Source organism: Leptonychotes weddellii, chromosome 1, assembly GCF_054177405.1.
Source record: "Leptonychotes weddellii isolate Sample4059 chromosome 1, ASM5417740v2, whole genome shotgun sequence".
Classification (NCBI taxonomy): Eukaryota; Metazoa; Chordata; class Mammalia; order Carnivora; family Phocidae; genus Leptonychotes; species Leptonychotes weddellii.
Genome location: NC_138369.1, coordinates 112,526,939 through 112,544,812, shown reverse-complemented (window position 1 = coordinate 112,544,812; position 17,874 = coordinate 112,526,939). Strand labels below are relative to the sequence as shown.

At 37.1% G+C, this 17,874-nt stretch overlaps 1 long non-coding RNA gene across 1 annotated transcript in view; it reads left to right on the top strand.

The window, feature by feature from the left end:
* LOC115942533 (uncharacterized) overlaps positions 1 to 17,874 on the top strand; it is a 262,660-nt gene that overhangs the window by 97,809 nt on the left and 146,977 nt on the right. The window contains exon 2 of the long non-coding RNA XR_004077160.2: positions 5,390 to 5,424. This is a non-coding gene — a long non-coding RNA (uncharacterized LOC115942533). The remainder of the gene's footprint in view (positions 1 to 5,389; positions 5,425 to 17,874) is intronic.

The window sequence follows — 17,874 nt, the reverse complement described above, 5'->3', positions numbered from 1 at the left end:
CCCTCTGCTCCTCCCACCACTCTCTCTCATAAATAAATAAAATCTTAAAAAAAAAAACTTCCAACAAAGAAAAGACTCAAATCAGATGGCTTCATGAATGAATTCTACCAAATATTTAAAGAAGAATTAACACCAATGCTTCTCAAACTCTTCTAAAAAATTGAGGAGGATGGAGCACTTGCAAACTTCCATACATTTTATGAGGAAAGCATTATCCTCATACCAAAGCCACATAAGACTACTACAAGAAAAGAAAATTACAAACCAATATCCCTGATGAACATATATGCAAAAATCTTCAATAAAATACTAGCAAACCAAATTCAATGGCATATTAAAAGAATCGTACATCATGAGGCAAGTGGAATTTATCTTTGGGATAAAAGGATGGTTCAACATATATAAATCATGAATGAAGGATCCTTCATAGAAGGAAGGATAAATATTACATGATCATTTTAATAGATGCAGAAAAAGCATTTGACAAAATTCAACATTTTTTCATGATTAAAAATGCTCAATAAATTAGGTATAAAAGGAACATATCTTAACTTATTAAAGGTCATATATGACAAGCCCACAGTTAACATCATTCTCGATGGTGAAAAGCTTTTAGCTATCCTCTAAGATCAGGAATAAGACAAGGGTGCCCACTCTCACCACTTCCATTCAACATAGTACTAGAATTTTTAGCTAGAGCAATTAGCAATAAAAAGAAATAAAAGACAAAAAAACCTCAAATAAAAGATATTTAAATCAAAAGGAAGAAGTAGCATTCTCTCTCTTTGCAGATGACATGTATTATATAGAGAAAACTCTAAAGACTCCACTAAAAAATTGTTAGAATAAATGAATTAAGTAATGTTGTAGAATGCAAAATCAACATACAAAACAGTTGCACTGAACATTAAAAATGAACCATCTGAAAGAGAAATACAGAAAAAATCCTGTTTATAGTAGTATCAAAAGAAATAAAATACTTAGGAGTAAATTTAAACAAGGACATAAAAGATCTATACACTGAAAACTATTAAGACATTGATGAAAGAAATTGAAGAAGACATAAATAAATGGAAAGATAGTTCATGTACATGGACTATAAGAGTTAACATAGTTAATAAATCCATCCTGCGCTAAGCCTTCTATAGATTCAATGCAGTCACTATCAAAATTCCAATGGCATTTTTCACAGAAATAGAAAAAACAATCCTAAAATTCAAACAGAACAACAAAAGATCCCAAACATCCAAGGCAATGGAGAACAAAGCAGGAAGCCTCATACTTCCTGATTTTTAACTGTATTCTAAAGCTATAGTAATCAAAATGGTATGTTGTTGGCATAAAAACAGACACATAGATCAGTGGAACAGAATAAAGTGTCCAGAAATAAACCCACACATATATGATCAATTAATTTATGGCAAAGGAACAAAAAATATACAATGGAGAAAGGACACTCTCTTCAATAAATGCTGTTGAAAAAGATAACCACATGAAAAAGAATAAAATTGGACTTATATCCTATATCATCCACAAAAATCACCTCAAAATGGATTGAAGACTTGAATGTAAGACCTGAAACTGTACTGTTAATAAAAGAAATCATTAAGGTAAGCTCCTAGGACTTGGCAATGATTTTTGGCTTTGACACCAAAACCAAAGGCAACAAAAGCAAAAATAAGCAAATGTGGCTGTCAAGATTTTGCACGACAAAGGAAACAATCAACAAAATGGGAAGGCAATTTTGGAATGGGAGAAAACACTTGCAAACCATATATCTGATAGGGGGTTAATATTTATATATTTAAAATATATAAGAAATGTACACAAGTCAATAGCAAAAGAACAAATAGCCTGATTAAAAAATGGGTAAATCATCTGAATGGATGTTTCTCCAAAGAAGACTACAAATAGTACAAGTACTGAAAAGGTGCTCAATATCACTAATCATCAGGGAAATGCAAACCAAAACCACAGTAAGATACTATATCACACCTAATAGAATGGCTATTATCAAAATGATAAGAGATAACAAGTGTTGGCAAAGATATGGAGAAAAGGGAATCCTTCGTGCCCGGTTGGTGGGAATGTAAACTGCTTCGGCCACTGTGGAAAACAGTATGGCATTCTCAAAAAATTAAAAATTGAAGTACCCTGTGATCTAGTAATCCCACTTCTGGGTATATATCCAAAGGAAATGAAATCAGGATATTGAAGAGATAGCTGCACTGCCATCTTCATCACCGCATTATTCACAATAGCCAAGATACAGAAGCCAACTGTTGTCCATTGACAAATGACTGGATAAAGAAAATGTAGTATAAATATAAAATGGAGTATTACGCAGCTCTGAGAAAGATTGAAATCCTGCCTTTGCAGCAAGATAGATATACCTTGAAGGCATTATGTTAAGTGAAATAAGTCAGACAAAGAAAAATAAATACTCCATGATCTCACTAATGTGTGGAATCTAAAAAGTCAAACTTAGAAAAACAGAGTAGAATGATATTACCAGAGACTAGGAGGGTGGGCAAAATGAAATGTTATGAAAAGGTACAGACTTTCAGTTAGATTAATACATTCTGGTGATATCATGTGCATCATGGGGACTATAGTTAATAGCACTGTATTGTATATTTAAATTTTCTAAGAGAATAGATCTTAAGTGTTCTCACCACAAAAGAAAACTATGCGAGGTGTTGGATATGTTAAATGGCTTGATTATGGTAATCAACTGACAGTGTATACACATATCAAGTCATCACGTTGTGTACCTTAAATAAATACAATTTTTGTCAATTATATCTAAATAAAGCTGGAAAACACACAACAAAAATGTTGATACAACCTGACATCTACATGCAAAAATTGAATCTTGGTCCAAGCCTCACTTCTTATATAAAAATTAATTCAAAATAGATCATGGATATAAAAGTAAAATGTAAGACTGTAAAAGTTTTAGAGAAAAATATAGAAGAAACTCTTCATGACCTGAGATTAGGAAAGAGTTCTCAGATATGACATCAAAAGCACAAAACATAAGTTACAAAATGACAAATCGGACTTCATCAAAATTAAAACTGTTAATTTGTAGAAGACATTGTGAAGAGAATGAAGAGGTGAGCTATAGACTGGAAGAATATTTAGAAACCACATATCTCACAAAGGACTTATATTTAGAATACATAAGAACTCTCAAAACTCAGCAGTAAGAAAACAAATAACCCCATCAAAAAGTAATCAAAGGACTTGAACAAATGTTTAACTGAAGAGACTATGTGGGTGACAAATAAGCACATAAAAAGATGTTCATCGTCATTAGTCATCAGGAATAGGCAAATTAAAACCACAAGATACCATTATACAATCTTTAGAATGGCTAAATTAAAAATATCAAATGATGCTGTGGATGCAGAGCAACTGGAAATTCCATCCATTGCTGGTAAGAATGCAAAATCTGGACATTCTGGGAAACTATTTAGCCAGGTTAAAAAAAACAAACATGTATTTATCAGATGACTCAACCATGCCACTCCTACTTATCTTACAATAGTTTATGTTCACACAAAAACTTGCACATCAGTGTTTATATCTTCTTATAATCTCCAAAATAAAACAGGAGCAAGCTAACCTGATGACTAGATAACCAAGATGCAGTAGGACTATGCAATGGAAAACTACTTAGCAATAAAAGGCAATGAACTATTGACATGGAACAACTTGACATTTCTCTGAGGGAAAGAAGCCAGTCTTAGAGTGTACCGTATGATTCCATTAATACGGCATTCTCAAAAAGGCAAAGTTATAGTGATGGAAAAGAGCTCCAATGTTGCTGGGGGTTAAAAGTTGGGGAGAGTGAGACTACAGAATGAAAGCACACGGGAGTTTTCTGGGATGATGGAAAAGTTGTGTCTTGATTGTGGTCATGGTTGGACAAAGCTATACATGTGTTAAATTTATGGAAATGTACACAAAACAAGTCAATGTAATGTATGTTAATTAATAAAATTTGAAATAATGTAAAAATTAATACTTGTGTCTCTCTGTTACTGTAGATTTAAGTTTCATGTTACTTAAATACATTATAACCTAAAATTAGATGTGTACTTTTTTAGACTTATAGCTCCCGTGCAACTAAAAAACCATAATATATTGACAAAATGAATGTAAATTGCACAACTAAGTTCAAAGTACCACTAATTTAATATGACGAAGTTTTGGTGAAACTTATTCTTCTCTCCTAATTAGCATATGGTCCTGACCATTCAAGAACAGGTTCTTTTGAGTTTGGCATGTTTATATTATTTAGTGACTCAGTTATTTCACATTTCTATTCTAAATAGTGAAGCCTTTGTTTATGTGGTGAATTGTGAAGTCATTTGACTTCCACTTGGTAAATTGCATCATTGATTTGTTTCATATTGGCCTAAGGCAATTAAAGTAGCATTGCTTCACATCGATATGATTGTCAGCACAAATGTAAATGTGGATAGGGAAATCCCAAGGCGGAAGCTCACCGTGGTAAGATGAACTTTCAGATGATTCAGAATACATGCATGCATGTGTCTGTGCATGTGAGTGTGTATGTCTGAATATAAAAGTTGCTGAGCAAATTGAAAACATGAAATTAACCTTTTTGTCTAGAACTCATGATCACTAATAGTATTTTGATATTCAGATATTTGGAGAAAAACCCAGTTGAAGTGTATGGGGGTTGGATACTGGAGGGTGAGAGGTCACCCTCTATATTTTTAAGTTTGAAAGCAATAATTCTTTATTTAACATTTAGAAGTACCCAATGTAGGCACTATTTGTAGTAGAGATGTTTTACTCTGGAGTGTTCCCATGATGTCTTTGCAATCAACTTCTCTCTGCTCTTCTTTACCCTATGTTCTCTATGCCTCCATGCCATCCTGGTTCTTGTGCTTCTAAGCTGAGATTACTCCCTAGTCAGGCCTTTGTACAGAAAATATTTTTATTTTCTTCATCTCTTTTTAAATTTTATTCCACAAAGATTTCTCTTTTCTGGAGTTTCTATATTTGGAATCATAGGTTTGTCTTTTGTGTCTGCTTCTTTTGCTTCACATAATGTTTTTGCGATTCATTATTTTTTGCATGTTTAAGTAATTTATCACTTTCTATTGCTGAGTAGTATTCCACTTAATGATTATACCGTAATTTGTTTACTTCTTCACCTTTGGGTTGTTTCCAGTTTTTGACCATTACGCATAAAGCTGCTTTGAACATTTCTGTACATTCATTTGTGGAGACATGTTTTCGTGTTTTTTTTTTAAATATATATATTTTTAAATTTAATTCTGGTAGAATTGACATACAGTATTAGTTTCAGGTGTACAATATAGTGATTCAAATGTTTCCATTTTTCTAGAGTGAATATCCAGGAGTACATTTCTGTGTTGCATGGTAAGTTTATGTTTAATTTTACAAGATGTAGCCACATTGATTTTCAAAGTGGAATACTATTTCACATTCCTGCCAGTGATGTTTGAGAGTTCCAGTTGCTCCATATCCTTGCCAAAACTAGATATTGGCAGTCTTATTATTTTAGCCATCCCAGTATGTGTGTGTGTATTGGTATTTCATTTTGGCCTTCATTTCTATTTCCCTTATGATCAATGATTTGTAAATTGTGTGCTCAATTCTGACATTTTTTAAAATGGGCAGTTTGTCTTCTGATTTTTGAATTTTAAGAGATCTGTGTATTCTGGAAACAAGTCCTTTGTCAGATATATGTATCATGTATGATTTCTCCAAATCCATGATTTGCCATTTTCTTAATACAATATTTTGAAGAACGTAACTTTTCTTTTTCATAGAGTTCAGTTTATGAATCTTTTCTTTTATGGTTTACACTTTTTATGGCCCAGGTAAATTTTTTTTTTTTTTTTTCCCCCTACCACAACCACAAGTTTAAGAGTTTCAGCTTTTGAGTAATGCTGGTTAGGTATATTCTAGGATGCCCCTCTATTGGAATCTGCTAGTTTTTCATGATTAAGACAAAGTTATGGGTTTCTGGGAAAGAGATCACTGAGGTAAAGTATACTTTCATCCACATTGTATCAAGAGTACATACATACTCTCAAGATTTGTCACTATTGATGTTGACCTTGATCATTTCTTTTTTCCTTCTTTCTACTTTGTACTTTTTGGAAGAAAGTCACTGTGCATAGCCCATAGTTAAGGAGAGAGGAGTTGTGATCCTCCTCCTTTAAGATGGAGTATTTACATTATTCATTTGGGATTTTTCTGCATAGGAGATTTGTCTCTTCTCCATCATTTATTTATTAAATCATTTATAATCAATATGGACTCATGAATATTTATTTTGTATGTTGGGTTATAATTCAATATTTATTTATTCTGATGTTTAAATTGTTCAAGCTTTGGCTGTTGGGAACTCTTTCAGTTAGCTTCTGGGCCCCGTTGATGTAATTTCATCTGTGTGTGTGTATGTTTAAACACTTCCTTACCTACTGTATGGCATTACAAGAAGCTACAAGCTCATCTTGTATAACTTCTGCACCAGTCCTAAAATCAGCCAATTCTCCAAGGAGCCCTGGTCCTGTTTAATGGAGAGTGGTATTAGAAACCAAGATCTGGGTGTTAGATGCGTTTATTTCTACTAGAGTTTTATTTCTTTTAGGCCCTCTCAGATGACAGAACATAGAACTATTCATGTATATAGTAACCAGTGTATCTACGCATATCTACGCATATTATTAATATGGATCCTAAATGCACAAGCGATGTTTCTGGAGCAGAGAAGATTGGTTATTTACTCTACAGCAAGTAACAACCATGTGGTTCCCCTGTGTTCCAGTCATTATCCCCAGAGCAACACAGAGAGAGCTGGATGGACAAAGCAAGCAGCACATGAGTCTGTTTTGTAGGTGAGGAATCCCCCCAAAATGAATCTGGGTGCTTATACACATGCTGTCTCCCTTTCTTCCTTAAAGGTGGTAGAAAAACCTTTGTTCTTCCAGAAGGATTATGGGTTCTTACTCTAACCTTTTGGATTGTAAATAAAACTCTCTAAGCAAAAGATAACTATTGTTTCCATCTTTACAACCAAGGATGTCTCCCTGGTCCCAGGTCTCAGCCTCTCTTGAAATGTAAACACCTCTGAAAGGTAAATCTCTCTGGAGTTTTCTCTAGCTAATCAGTCACAAATTACCTTCATGCTTGCTCTTAGCCACGTTCCAAGTTCAATAATAATTGTTCAGATATCTCTAATTCTGCAGAAAAAATCAAAATATTTTCTCTATACCCCCACATGCAGATGAGGAGAATGAAGTTTAGCCAGGTTAAAAGCCTGCAAAAGTTATAAGGGCTGTGGTTGGGACGTAAACTGAAATACATCGGAGCCCAAAGCCCGTGTTTCTTCTGTCAAGTGCTTAGTTTCAGAAAACACTTTCTTGTCACTTAGCTGGTCCTAGACATTTCAAGAACATAACAACGTAGTCTTTTGACCTTGCTTTGTTCATAGTCCTTTCTTGGTCTGACCACCTCATCTTTCTTCATTAGTTAGTTAGTTCTGCAGAGTTTTGTTTTCTGTTTAATTCCAATATTATTCAGTAGTGACTTTGCATTTTTAGTATTTTGGTGCACCACTTGAAGTATTTTTACAATACACTTTACTTGCTAGAACTTGACAAGGTATGAAATGTCTTCTTGAGGTCCTAGACGTTTTAGGGAAGATTAGGTAATTGTGGAATGATGCTCTGATAGGCAAAACCATCACTGCTGTCTCTGGAAGTGGATTTCCAGGTTTAATGTGAATACATAGCTCCTTTTCAGTTTTAAACGTACCAGCAGTTTTCCACACATCTTTCTTCCTTGATACTCCAATGCAGTTCATGCTTATTCTAGTATCATATTTTGTTATTCCTATTTCCCTGAAGGTTTGTACTAATGCAACGGTAATGCTCAAGGTCAGGGTGTGAGCTGTAAATAGTTATTCAGAAGAGTGTAAAAACCCCAATGGTATATTCAGATAATGAGGTACAAGGCAAACTCTATAGTAGACATTTTTACTAGTGCATTCTCTTCAATCCTGCTGCCATATAGAGGACTCAAGGAAACTCTGCAATGTCATGAAGTTTTTGACATTGCTTTAGAGGGTTTTGTGCATTTTAGTTATGACTTGTATTCTGCACCACTATTTAATTCCTGACAATTGCGTGGGCCTGACAATTCCTGATTTAGCTATTCTCTATTTTCCTGTGCTTTTAAGAATGGGGCAATAATGCAGACTTTTTTTATATAGCATATAAAAAGGCTCTGGACAGTTCTCATAAATGTTCACCTGAAAGCTTAATTTCCTGTGGTTGTAGCATTAGAATAAAAGCCCCAGAGAGAATAGCTTACTAGTCCTGGTTTGGCTAGTTCGTGGAGTATGCTTTGTCACAGGACAGGAGTATACAGACCTGTAACTGGGGGAGTTCCCTTTCCTATGGGTGAGAATAACTAACAGGCTATGGTGGAACAGGAAGTCTTTTCAAACAGTGTCCCCAGGCTCCCTGAGGTGACGCAGCCCTCTGCTTAGCGGCAGTGGCCATGGTGCCTGTAGTTAACACAGTTTCAGTCTTTGGAACTCAGGCATTTAGAGAGCTGCATGAAACCTTTAATCCAAGCAATCTGCAGTTATCACTGAGCACTGCACGATGGTGTGGCTGACTCTGCTGCTGTTTCCAGTAGCTGCCGTGCTGATCGGCATCTGCCTGCCATACATTCAGTAGAGTAAGCCCAACACTATTTTGATGGTAAGTGACTTTTGGTCATTCACTTATTTTTCTGTCTTTTGTCTGCTAAAAGTTTGACTACACTTCATTGTCAACAAATTGAATGCTGATGACCTAAGACAACTGTTAATTTCAGATACATTCCTATCAATTTCCCCACTGCCACTTTATTTGAAAATCTCACAGTTTTTTGAAGGCACATGAATCATATGAATCAGTTTTTCAATTTAAGATCATACATAGAAGTAAAGTAAATGGTTCTTTTGAAAGAAAGTAAAAAATAATACAACATTAAATGTATCCTTTGCATGAAAGAGGGGTTCCTAGACAAAGCTCCATCTCTTCTTTCTACAAGTTAAACACATGACAGAAAGGAAGACTATTTAGGAGTTTAAAGAAATGGCTTCCAGGGCACCTGGGTGGCTCAGATTGTTAAGCGTCTGCCTTCGGCTCAGGTCATGATTCCAGGGTCCTGGGATCGGGCCCTGCATCAGGGTCTCTGCTCAGTGGGGAGTCTGTTTCTCCCTCTCCCTCTGCCATTCCCTCCACTTGTGCTCTCTGGCTCTATCTCTCTGTCATATAAATAAATCAAATCTTTAAAAAAAATAGAGAAATGGCTTCCTTTGTTCACAATTAATAATAACTCAATTTAAATTCATCCTAACAGCTTAGAAGGACTCTCCAAATATATCCTTTTAGTTAAGGAAAGGATAAAACCTTCTTCATTGTTCATTCATTCATCAATCAATAAGTTCTAAATGGAAATGTATTGGGTAGGAATTCTGCTAGTTTCAGCCTGTGAAGAAGATGAAGACATGGATTCATTTAAGCATACTTCATTGTTCATGGAATAAATGCATGGATGAATCAATGAATGACTCTTTCCTCTTGTTCTTTCTGGTAATTGGTGTTTTGAATATTGGGAGAGGAGAAATGTTGGCTATTCCTTTAGGATAGGCAGATCAGAGCTTCTTCATAGGGTGGTAACAACTTCTACATTATATCTCCACCTGAGTTTATCCACAGAATTAGAAATGATGATGATGATGATAATACCACTCTCACCACCACCAACAATAATAAATGGTAGAAACAGTTTTGCAAGACAGAGACCTATACAAGGAAACACATTTTTTCAGAGCTTCAGACTCCTACATTTAGAAAGTTGAAATTGTTAATTGCCTATCTCCTGCAAATTTCAAATTCTTACTTAGGATATATCCAAAGAGCAAAGCATTTTTCTTAATGTCTTTATGATTTCTATATTCTGATTTTGTTCTAGAGTAATTAGAAGAAGGAAATAGTGTTTTCAGTTGCCCAAGGGGTTTACACTTCTATCAGGCACGTCGACTATGTGCAATCCAATTCTCAAATATTTTTTAAGAATCTCTTACGGGCAATGTGCTCTGCTGTATTGTCTGGAGATACAAAAATGAACAAGACAGGAAGCATAGTAAATAGAGGAAATAAGATGTATCCAGATACCCGTAATACAAGACAGTGTGATAAAGGCTTTGAGAGAGGGATGAAACAAGACCTGCTGTCACCCAGAGGAGAGGAGATATATTCCTGGGCTTATCAGAGAGGGATTTATGAAAGAAGAAATATTGACCTTAAATGGAGACTCTTCAGGGTTTATTCAGTTAGAAATGAAAGTGGAGACAATTCAAGGCAGGGTAAAGCTTACCACCAAGTATCATTTGTTCTTTGTTCATCAAATGTTGATTGAATACCCACAGTGCATAGTTGCAGTGTATGAGTAACTTGCACTCTATCTGAGAAAAGAGACACTTACTTAACAAATACAATGGGTAGAATAAATTTGGTAAAAGTGGTATGTGCTGAATATACTGGGAGCACAGAGAAAGAAGTTATTTATTCTGACTAGAAGGGAAAGGAGATTACTTTTGACTGAGGCCTTACGGAAAAATAGGAATTTCATAGTCCAGGAGGGAGAGAGAATGGCATTTCAGAGAGAAGAAAGATCCTGTGTGAATTGTTCAAGGCAGGGTTTCTCAGAATGAGATTCGCGAACCTCCTTTATCTGCATTAGCTGGTATACTTCTCTATACAGATTCCTGACACCACCCCAGATCTAATGAGTTATAATCTCTTTGCATGGAATCCAGGATGTGCCTTCTAATCAGGTTTCTGAGCCGGTAAAGGTGGCTGAAGATTGCTGATGTGAGGGTAAAGTGAGTTGTGAGATAAAACTAAAAGAGTGTTTGGTGCCAAATCAGAGAGCGACTTCACACGTCAGCTTTGTTCCTTGGTTAATGGGGAGCCATTGAAATTTTCTAAGTAGGTGAGCAAAGTGTATAATATATCCCACATGTGAAGAGGCACGAAGTTTCCAAAGCTACCACTACGTCTTCCCGACGGTAGATACTTAATACACAATTGTTAATAATTGATTGCTTTTTTTTTCTCCTACAAATGTCCATACAAGTTTTTAGAAAGCATTTTCAAGATAATCGAAATTCACTTGCTTACTTAGGTTTGTCAGTTGTTATTTTACATGTTGCTGATAAACATACTGTAGATCCTCTTTGTAATGTTTATATAATGATTGCAGTTTTAACTACTTACAGCACACCCTGAATATGAGTTGTACTGATTTATAAATTTGATGAGGTAATTTTCAGATGTCTGAGACATCAGGTAGAGAGAGATGGCGGGCAGAACAAACTGGCCTGCAAACCAGCGGAAGGGCCCCCCTGGCATCCCAGTGTGGCTCTGTGAGCCTGTGGCCCTCCTCTCTGTTGTATGGGAGGGAGCACATGCTACACTGGCAGTCTGGAGTCTGGGGACTTCAACTGGTCGTAGCTTTGAGGTAGGGAAGGTATAATCCTTGGAATGTCCTATACACTTTATCTTCCTCTGTGATCTGCATGTCATCTTCCTCTTGGAGGTCACTGAAAATGTGCCTTAATGGCCTCCCTCGTTATCTGAATGTCTGGAGTTATTACCACAGCACCTTCACCCTGGTCCCCATGGTCCCCACACTCCTATCTGGGGGATGTCTCTTATCTTTGGCAGGGACGGCTTGTATTGTACTTCCAATCTCTGTTATAAAACAGAGACACGTATACAGCTACTTGCTCTGTCATAATGGTGACAGGAGGACACACTGAAGAGGAAGTGTGGTCTTTTCGGATCGGCAGTCTAGAAGGGCTAATTCTTGATTTATTGACGTAGTAAAGTGTAGTATTGATTTGGGCTCTATCCCAACACGTGCCACACTGGGACACTTCAGAGAAAAGAGCACCAAACTAGGAGACGAAAGATCTGGGGTCAGGTCCTGGTGTGTCACTTACTGTCCTGTGACTTTAGGCAGGCCGTTTGCTATCCGAAGACCCCTCTTACCTGACAAATGGCGTGATGCCAGAGCTGTCCTGCCCACCTCACAAGGCCATTGTAGACTGTCCACTGGGCTACATATTCTAATGCGTAGGAAAGGACTTTGCCAACTCTAGTCTCAATAGATTGTTATGATTATTAATAGATGATGATTCAGAAATTCCATAATATTGTTTATTAGGGCGACTCAAAAAGAAATAAGCTGGCTAGCACAGATTTTGTACTACCCAGCTTCTTTTCCATGTTCAAGGTTGTGTGCTAAGGTGCTTTACGTAAAACACACACAACATTGCCTATAATTCTTACAGCAACCCTATGAAGTAGGTGTCACGAGGTCAATTTTACAGACAGAATTTGAGGATCAGGTTATGCAGTTGGCCACAAGGCCCCCCCGGTAAGAAAAAGAGTTGAGATTTGAATCCACTTTATTCTGACTCCTAGATCCCTGCTCTGGAACAGCCCACTGTCCCACCTCTTGGAAGAAGCCGGGGGTCCCTTCTGCCATGGGCAGGCCCGGGGCCTTATTCTCCAGCAGGAAAATAGGCACTTGAGTGGGAGGCTGGTGTGATGGCCCAGGGAAGGCTGCTGAGTTGCAGCTGCAGGGCTGAGGCCCAGTCGGCTTCACGCTCTGGATGTTTTGATTCACCACTGCAGATTGTGCCTGTGGTTTCCCATTGTTTTATCCCAGAACCGTGGTGATGAAAGCCTCCCTTTTATACCCCCTATGAAAGAAATGGAAGGACAGTGTTTACTAAGAGACCCCACTTGGTCACCCCGCTGCTGTGGCCCTTGAGTGCTCTGGCCCTGCAGACAGCACTTGTTTTACTGGCCCGCAGGAAAGGACCTTTTGAGATCAAATGAGATACCTGAAATGAAATCTGGCTTCTTAATCCCAGGGGTAGGAAAAGTAGCTTTTATTTTTTGATTTAAATTTTGGGAATTGTTGGCCTCTTCAGACTCCAGGAAGAGGAAATAGATATAGGTTGGAATCCTGCCTGGAGATAAAGCTGCCAACTGCCGAGTTCACTTACTGTGCTGTAGTGAGTGGGCTGCCTGGAGATGTGAAAGTTCCCATCCTGCCTGTACCACTCCAAGCTGTGTGACCTTGGAAAAGTGAACTAACCTCCCTGAACCTGTTTCCTCAAAATAGAGACGACAATGTCTGGACTTTGTGATAGACATTATAATCTCTATTTTATAGGTGAGGAAAGCTTAGTTCATTTCCCCCAGGTCACACAGCTTATAAGTGGCATATCTATACCCTGAAGGGTATAATAAGAATTCAAAGAAAATAAACTCTTTTAGCCCATCAATTGATTTATAGTAGGCTGCCAATTTCCCTAGACCTGTGGACAGATGACTCTAGCTTTAGTTTTACAAATTGGTGTGTGACCTTGGGCAAGTCACTTCATTTCTCAAGCTCTTTGATTCTTTATTGGAAAGCAGAAAGAACTTGGATGAACATTTTTCTAAAATCCCTTCCAGCTCAAACATTCTATGTATCTATAACTGACTACTTTTAGACCTATAACCACATACATTTTGGTGGTTCCTACTTGAGATACTTCAAAGGGAATACTGTGAAGTGACTGACATTTTCCTGAGAATGCTAGACTGAGAAATATGGATCCTATGCAGGTGAAACTTGAAAGGATATCTTCAATCTATTATCCGGATATTTCAGAGAAGTTTGCACATGGCCATAAACTTGCTTGTCCACTTGAGTCTGTCTCACCACTTGACTGTATTATGTGCAACTTGAGGGCAGTTATTTGTGTCTCACTCATCTTTGTGGCACAGAAAAAAATTCGTAACACCCAGCAGTTACCCAATATGTATTACCTGACTGTTTTTTAAAGTTTTTTTACATGTATCATTATCAGATCTATAGACTTGCTTGGACTAATAAAAAGAAGCAGTTTCCTATATGTTTATACTTCTATTAACTCCATTGCATGTGTTTTGCCTTGATTTACCAAGAGTAGCACTGCGCTAGTAGCAGTGAGTGGGCCACACAGAACACACCCTTCTCATTGAACATTTCTCAGCAAGGGCCAAGCTTGAGTCTGTACTTTGCAGGTAAGACATGGGTATCATGCTTATATGTCCACCTGCCCTTCTGCCAATCTTCTTCTTTCTCAAATTCCTTCAATATCTTCCTTTTTACTATTTTATCAAATCTAACTGCCACCTGGCTTTGCTAAATCTCTATTTGGTATGGAATCGGCCTTAATCTTTGTTGCAAAGAGCTCTTTGCAACATACTACATTTTCTCTTGTACATATAGTAAGAAAACACTGGCAAAGACATGGGAACCCTTTGGTTATTTTCAGGTTATCATTTCAGTAATTGAGAACTACCTGAAATTCTACAGAGAGTTGGAAAAATCACAGGCATGGGATTTTTTTTTTTTTTTTTGAGAAAATAGTGTTCAGGAAGCTTACAATGAACTACCAGAGACAACAATTAGAGTGACAAAGGTTTAATATTTCATTGAAATGGGCTCTGGTTATTTCTGTGAAATCCCTGTACTGAACACAGATGGTGGTATTTTAAATCCATCAGACCTTGTTATTACAAAGGATGACAAAGACCTTGACAAAGTCTTTGTGGTTACCATGTTACAGAGTGTCCAATGGGGAGATAAAGGAGTTGCATGGAACATTAGCACTTAAGAAACTGAACCAATGTATAGGGAAGAAAAGTGTTGACTGGTGGCACTGAGAAGAACTCTATTTTTCTCAAAAGGAAACCAAGAGATCCTAAATCAGAGTGGACTGGATTTTGATGTTAAATAATTCCTGTTCTCAACCAATAAACAATTTTTTTGAGCATCCTCTATGGGCCTGACACCATTCTAGTGCTGTGGGGAACACTAAGGGGAATAAGACAGAGTACCTGCTTTTGGAGTTAAAACAAAAAGTAATACCCCTTTCTTCCCCTTTTATCTCTGGAACCAATTGAAAATAAGACACAAGTCATCTGGCAATCAAAATAATAGCTTTATTACTGATAAAGCCAATTGGAGAATATGGACAAATGCACTTGCTAACAGCACCCTTTCTAAGTCTAGATGTTTAAACACTCTAAGAAAAGTTCAGTTTGGCAGAGTGGACACACTTAGAATCATTATTGTCCAGCTTGTCTTGCCTTTTCAGCCAAAACTAGTAGCTTTTTAATTGATTAGCTTTACCTCATAAGATTTGTAGCACCTAGTAAAGAGTTATTCCTCCTTTCACTGGGAAAAATCAGCGAGGAGCAATGAGAAGGGAGACCTAGAGTGTTACATCAGTGGAAGTAACCTCATGGAATTTTTGAGGTCAGGGGAATAAAGGTCTCCACCTAACATTCGCCATATTTTTTCTCCTAACCTGTGGGCTTAAAGTCTAAGTTCATAGTAAAATGACAGTGTATTTGTCCCTCTCAGAAAAAGAGATCATCAGTATAGCAGGGAAGCCCTGCTCTAGTGTTTGTGATACAACTCGCCAATATTATCTGCTATTTCATTTTGGATATATTCCTGGGACCACTGATGGGAAGTTTAGTTTTGGTCTTTAGATGGCCCTTGAAAAGATTTAGAATAGTACTTTAATGTACTTCCTATTTTATATCTCTTCTTTTTAAAAAAATTATTTGAGAGAGAGAGTGCGAGTGAGGTGGGGGGAGGAGTAGAGGAGGAGGGAAAAGAAGAGGGAGAGAATCTCCTGCAGATTCCGTGTGCTGAGTGTGGAGCCCAACACAGGACTTGCCACAGAGTTTGATCTCACAGCCCTGAGATCATGACCTGCTTCTGAAACTAAGAGTTGGGTGCTTAACCGACTGAGCCACCCAGGCACCCCTTATATCTCTTCTTAAATTGCATTCTCTCATATTGTCCAACATGAGAGGTTCTGAAATAAACTCAAATAACCAAAATTGACATCATGGAGATGCCCCCAGTTTGGATACAACCCAATTCTTACTACTAAATTCTTGAGGAAAAATAAAGTGCAAAAATCAAATTTCCATGTCTTTTTATTAAAATTCAAATTAATTGAAGTCCAAAAATCTGCTTAAGGATTTCAGTAGGTAAGATTTGAAAGTTCTGAACTTGATATGGAAAGAAGGACTTACAGATTTTTACTTGCTTATAGAATGCATTTGTGCGTTACCACTTCATCTCCATGATATGGTCAATTTTACTGTGGAAATCAATCGAACTAACATTTATTGACTACTTTCTATGTGCAAGGCACTGTGGATACTAGAGAGACCACTGAAGATGTAGTTTTTGTTCCTCAGAGGTTTACAATCAAGTAAACTGGGTAAAATGGAATAGTAGGTTGGTGTACCAGATCTCTCTCTGGTTCAACCTAAATCACAAACACCATTTCTAATTTTTTATTCTCAGTTCTGTCCCAACCCACTGTGTTTAATCACATCCTTGTGTCTTATATATGTGTTTTCTTTCAGAAATGACCCTTCTTTCTGCCTTCTTCTGGCAGCCTTTAAAGGCCGGTTCAGATATCACTTCTTTGGCTGAAACTGTGCTGGTTTTCTGGGAAGAGATATTTAGATTCACTGAGCTCCCATACATAGTATTCTTTTCTACCTCCATTATAGCACTCATCCCCTTGTTTTAGAATCACAGGATATCCTCTTGTTTGGTCATTCTTCTGTGGTGCATCGTAATGATGGTATTGATTCTTTACCTTTCTGTGTATCTGTGTCCTTTGCCATATGACTTTAAGGGTCTTCCCACCAAGAGGCAGAATTTATTTCCTTGTTCTTTGATTCTGAGTTTGCTGTGTGACTTGCTTTGGCTTAGGGGATGTTTGCAGTCATGACACAGAGCTGGAAAAAGTACTTGAGAACTTCTGGTTGTACTTTCATGCTTCTTCCTTTGCCTTGAGAATATTCCTGGGCTAGCCTCTTGGAGGATGAGAGAGATGTGGAGTGTGCCAATTTTTCCCAATTACACCAGCCAAAGCCAGTCTAGATCAGCCAACAGCCAACTGACCTCCAGACATGTGAGCAAGTCCAGCTAAGTACACAATAACTGTCTTGTTTACAGGCTAGACTGTATCACTGACCCACAGACTTATCGCTTTAATAAATGCATGCTTATTGCTTCATGCCACTGGGTTTTGTGGTTAGATGTCAGATAGCTATTTTGTGGAAATAAATAAGTGGTATCCCTTCTGTTTTCTCCATTAGACTGTGAATTTTCTGAGAGGAGGGATTGTGTAAGATTCAACTTTCTTTTCCCATACCTAACATAGAGAAGAGATATTTGCTTGCTGGATAAAAAATAGCCTAGATAAATAAATGAGTATCATACTCCCAAAATAGAGATTACACCAAAGTTGACTGAATTTGGCTTTGAAATATACAATAAAATTTTTTTATGGTTTTAGCCCATTTATTTTCTTAATGTTTTCCTTAGGCTAACATTTATGATCTTTATATACCTTATATCAAAATTTGAAGAAGAACAGACATCTAAGAAATAAAGAAGCAAGAGCAAACAAGTTGGGGATGAAATGAAAATGTTACTGTTAATCAGCTAGCTGACCATATGAAATAAATAACCCACTGATCCCACTTGTCCCTGCTTCATGTAGCTATCAACCATGATCAGAAAAAAATATTCCCAGCTATCATTTTCATCCTAACTAAATGGCTATTGCCTGACACTGAAGTAGTTCAGCTTATTATTAGGGTAAACCTAATAATTATCTAATTCCTAAGAATGATTTAATTCCTGCTTGTT